Here is a 5,711-nt window from a genome sequence, read left to right on the forward strand (position 1 = left end):
TGACTGGGAGCTGGACAGGAGAGGTGATAATGAGATAAAGTAAGGGACAAGATTGAGGGCATTCTGGACAGAGAGGACAGTGTGAGCAAGGGCATGGAGGTCCCAGGAGTGAGGTGAATGCAGGAAAATCATACAAGCAATTCAGCATGGCTGGATAGGGCAGGGAGGGGCAGAAAATGCAGCTAGAGATGCAACCTGGGGATTAGACATATCCAAATACAGGGAAATATCTGAGCACATCCACATTACACAAGTTTATGCAAATTACTTGCAAAACAAGGTGTACCCTATCAGTAAACCTCCTCATAAGGTTGAGTGCATGGGCATATTTGCTAACAGAACCACACTGCCTAGATCAACAGGTTACACAAGGTAGAAGTAGTCATTTATTCCTTTAATCTAAACACATATAGAGAGCATGCGCTGAGTGCCAGGTGCTGGAAGCCCCTTGATGAATACTACATTGCTAACAAAATGGCCAGCACTTGGCACTCTGCTCAAGGTGAGGACTCCATAGACAGCTGCTGAATGAATAGATGAATGATCGATTTGGGCCCCTTCCCAAGGATCTCACAGTCTATTGGGAGAATCAGAGAGGTAAGCAGATGATTATGATATCAAATAATTACAATTAAGAAACAGCAGATAATTCATCCCAACAACGTCTGCAAAAGCCAGAAAAGTAAACTAAGTAAATGAAGAGAGCTTCGGGTGTGAGACAATAGGGACTAGTGGGGACCACAGTGGGTAGAGAGTATGTGCTCATTCTAAAGGAGACAGTTGTTACTCAACTCCAGGCAAATTAGAATCAAAAGAAGCTGGAAATTTGTGTTTTTATCAAGCGAAATGTTGCTGTCTAAATCGGTTGCTCTCACATGCCCAGGGTTCTAGCTTGATGAGTCTGGTACCCACATGGAGGTGATTGCATAGAGAGAGAGACATTGGTTAGCAAGACATAAGGCCTAAAAACTGCCTTTCTGGACAGACATGGCATGGGACACACTGACCTGCATATTCAGAGGGGGACACCATAGCCTTCACAGCCAAGAGGGCAAACAGTGTCAGGCACTGCCAGCAGCCAGGACCCCCACCTCCCCATAGGCCATGGGGCTCGTGGGCACCTGGTGAGGGCCTGACTTTAGGTCACTCTCCAGCCTTCTTAGGCCAGGACAGGGCTCCTCTCCCCTAGAGAGGACCTGTGTGGCACTTGCTAATTCTCTGGCCACGGGGGTCTGTTTGGGACTGTTTGTTCTGCAGAAGGAAACAGAAGATTGCAGTGTGTCAGAATCCTGCTCCTCCTCCTGCACCGCTGCCTCCCCCACCACATAAAAGCTGCTGAACAAACAGAGAAATCAAAGATGATTATACCCTGCTAGAAACCCGCATGCTTCCGCCTGGCTGCTTCTCTTTGCCAAACTGTTATGTAAGCCACAGCCCCACTCAGGCCTGGACCCAAACAGAGATGCCATTGACAGCCTGTCCATGACCTGCTCATCACCCACAGCTTTCCTCAGGCTCTGGCTCACCTGGAGTGGACGTGCCCCGGGGAGGGGAGGGCCACAGTACAGGCTGACAAGCGGCTTTTACACTTGTCTTGGGATTTCCCTCTCTCCCTTCCCAGCCAACTCAGAGATAAGGGTGGGTCAGGACTAGGAGTTTAGTTTGGCCAGATTCCAAGTGACTCAGACATTTTATACTGGAAAACTCCATTTGGCAATCTGGGAGAGTTGAGTGTTTTTCACCCTCGAAAGTGAATAATCCTCTCTGGCTGTTTAGATACCAGAGCTGACCAAGGATCTCTTAAAGCCCAAGGTGACCTCCCGGCCAGAAAGGGCCCAACCACAGTGCTCTGATGACCATCACTTATTTCTATTTAGGGATCCTGGGCATGTCCCTCAGCCCTAAACCACCTCCACGGACTTATAAGAGCTTTTCCTTTGATGTGTCAGTGACTTGGGTAAATGAGCTGAATTCTCATTCTTTTAGAGAAAATTCTTTTAGAGAAAATCTCAGGGTTTTATTTTTTTCTTTCTACGTCACAGGGTTAGGAACACTCAACTGCTTCTACAGCAAGTGCATTAGATGTTTTAAATGTTAATTCCAGCTTTTTGGCTTGGTTATAATGATATCTGAAATGAGGTCCCAGCTATTTAGTGTGGACAACATTCAGGAGTTTATATATTCGTATCTATTCAACACTGAGATTCCATTCCTCTGCCTTTTGTACATTTAACTGACCACCTCCCAGTGTGAGAGGCTCAAATCTTAGGCAGAAGAGGCCTGAACTTTGGAGTCAGATGACCCCTGTGTTGGAGACAGAGCTTGATCCTTCCCGGGCCATGTGACCTTGTGCTACAGCCTAAACTCGCGAAGTCCCTGTGTCTACTGGTTCCCCTCAACTTTCATACATCACTTTAGAAAAGCTCAAGGCATCCAAGGGTACCATTCTGGCTTTGGAGAATGGCTGACTGTGTCTACCTCCCGCTTGTTCCATCATGGAAAGGGTGAGCAAGAGGGTTCAGGGCAAAAAACCCTTGGTGGGTTGGTGAGATTGCCCTGGGAGCGAGGAAGTGGACTGGAATCTCAGGCTCAGGCCTCTCTCCTGGCCCTCATCTCTTTTCCTATTAACCCTGGAGGGAGCCCCTCACAAGCCACGGGGCCAGGGCAGTTGTTCGACGATATCTCACTCTTAATGAGCTAGGAGCCAGATCTTGAAGTTGATGCTGATATCTGCTCCCAGGAAGATGGCTAGCAAATTCATATTCCTTGCACGGGCATTTTGAAAAAGCTCAAACCAAAGAAGGAATTGCCTTTTCTAGATCCCAATTCCACAGGACTGCTCAATAGGTCCCTGAATGCTAGTAAGAGAAGGGATTTGTGGAGGTACCCCGTAAGCACCATGGCAGAGAGAGAACAAACTCTAAATAGCCTGAGAACTGTTTTTCACTAAGTTATGCATTGTAACCACAGTATGAAAGTAATAAATTGCCCTCCTATTGTCTGAATGTAAAGAGGTAAACCAACCTCAGGTCCGAACCCCCTTCTTCTTCCTGCTCTGCTTCAAGATGACCTTTGGCCGGGAAGTGAAATGTGGGCCTGAATGCAGTAAAGCTTGGGTTCTTTCATATGGCCCAACTCTCCCCGTCCAGAGGGATAAAAGTCCCTGCTTCTGGAATCCAGTGGCCTCTGTGAGTGAGCTCATCCAGCCCCTGCTGGTTTTCTGGATAATAATTAAACTCATGTTGACCAGCCTTGTTACAAAATTATCTAAAAACAGAGAGTAGTGGTGTGGTTGGGAGGGGGCCCTGGGGAACAAACCTTTTTGAGCATCTTCCTCCCTCTGCCCAGCTACTGGCTTCCTGCCTGGCTATCCAACCTCAGACATGAAATCTCCCTCCTCAGACCCATCATCAGATCTCCACCTGGAGAAAGGGGATGAGAGTAATATGAATTGAATAATCCTGACTAAGAGAATTGTTTCTTCATAAAACGAGCTCTCTTTAATCTGGCTGGAGCAGGGCAGAGAATAGGGAAAAGCAGCCAGCGAAAGCGTCGAGGCTGCATGAACCATGGACCCCAGATGGTTAAAACTAGGATGGGATGGTAAGCACCAGCGAACACTCTTATGTGTCTGAGAACTAATGGAGTAAAGCGACTGGCCGGTCGACCAGTTTGAATTCACGAGATCAGCCCTTCTGAAGCCTCCTCTTCAACCCCAGGCAATATGGCTGCAAAGCGACAGCTCTGAAGAGATGGACAGAGGGGCCTGAATCAAACACAGAGTTCAAATGGCCTCAATTCCAAAAGATATAGATAACAAAGTTAAAAAGTATGTGACACATAATTTTTGTCAATCTTGCTTTCTCTACAAAATAAAAAAAAAAGAGAGAGACAGGAATTGCTGACATATGTATCGTAGGATTTAGAGATACCCAAACACTGCAGTGTAGAATTTTGGAACTTCTGCACTAAACTTTAATCATTAATAACTACTGCTTGGTCTAATCTGGGCCATAATCTTATGTATAGTTAATCAATTGTTTCCGGAAGTTTCTAAGAATAAAAAATCTTCTGGAATATGTATTTGGCTTTGGAGAATGAGGTTCTGTTTCCTTTTTTAATAAACTTTATTTTTTAAAACAGTTCTAGATTTGCAGAAAAATTGCAAAGAGAGTATAGAGTTCTCATGTACCTCTCACTCAATTTCCACTATGGATAACAACTTACATGAATATGGTACCTTTGTTACAATTAATGAACCAATATTGATACACTATTATTAACTAAAGTCCATACTTTAGAGAATGGGAGTTTTACAGAAAATTGGCATTAAATTGTCAACTTAGAAAATTTAGAGAATTGGTATTAAAATTCCTCAGAGGTATCTAAACTCAGGCTTTCACATGACAGAGAGAAGTTCTTTGCTGCTGTCTCCCCCATCACCTCTGGAGACGAGACATTTCCTGGTCATTCGCTGCTTTGCTGTCTACTTTCTGCAAAGGAAAAAATGTCTTCTGGTTTAAGAACTTGGCTATCCGCTGTGAAGCAACCCCCATACATCTAGTTTGAAGTTATTATCCTCAAAACTATTTGAAAATAGCAGCCGAGTGAGCTGACAAAACATGGGGATTTTGGACTCAAAAGCTTGAATCCCAGTTCTGCCAATTATAAGCTATTACTTTATCATGACTCTTTTTCCTCATCCGTAAAATGGAAACAATAACAGTATTTTCCTCATTGATTTGCTGTGAAGATTGAATAAAAATATTTCAAAAGCACTTAGCACAGTGCCAGGCAGATAACAATAGTCCGTAAAGGTAACTGGCATTAAGCTTAAAAGGGGAGGCCCTTTTGAAAAGCAACGGTGGTCAACAGACTAGTCAATGAGTAATTGAGATCAATTTAATGAAAAATAGCTTTTTAAGCAAAGATCACTTTCAAAGGTCAGTAGGGAGAAGATAAATAGTTATAGAAGCATAAACTTAATTACTTGAAAAATTCTTTTAAAATTGGAAAGAAAAAGATAATTAAAGGGATTGCCGATGTGAAAATGTGAGGAATTACCCCTGGGTTTTCTCTGCTTTACCATTCCGCTTGAATGATTAAAACATCAGTAAATGTTTAGAGCAGTAAAGATCTCTTTTAAAGGCATTGTTTAGGGAGAAACGATGTCTCAGGGCTAATTAGGAATATTATGGAGAGCTGGCCCCATCTCCATCTCTGGTTCCTGTTCACCGCGTCCCATCTCATCACACCTTCCAATGCTCCAGCCATGTGGGACTTCCTGCAGCTCATCAAACACGTGGGCTCTCTTGCCTCCCATGCCCTTGTATGCTCTGCTTATAAGAGCTTCGTGCCAAGATAAGTAGGTCTTTGCTGGGGTTTGGGAATTTCCTTTGATATATAAGATTATTTGTTATAATTTTGTTATCTTCTTGGCATGAAATTTAGTGTAATACAAAACACTGCAAGACACTCATAACTTGGTTAAAATTTCAACATTTTGTGGCTCATAAGTCAAGGCACCAATATACCTACACAATGGTACAGATTCCCATATAAAGAGCTCCTGGGCCCAGCAATAAGTATTTTCTGGATGTGACCCCAGACACAGGCCTGGAGCAATGGCCATGCTGTCCTCGGGCTGAAGAGTGCCTTGGAACAGGGGAGCTGGCTGCTGTGTCAAGGAAGGTACATTCTGATTCTGCTTA

The sequence above is a fragment of the Equus asinus genome, chromosome 25 (genome assembly GCF_041296235.1).
Source record: "Equus asinus isolate D_3611 breed Donkey chromosome 25, EquAss-T2T_v2, whole genome shotgun sequence".
NCBI classification, from domain to species: Eukaryota; Metazoa; Chordata; class Mammalia; order Perissodactyla; family Equidae; genus Equus; species Equus asinus.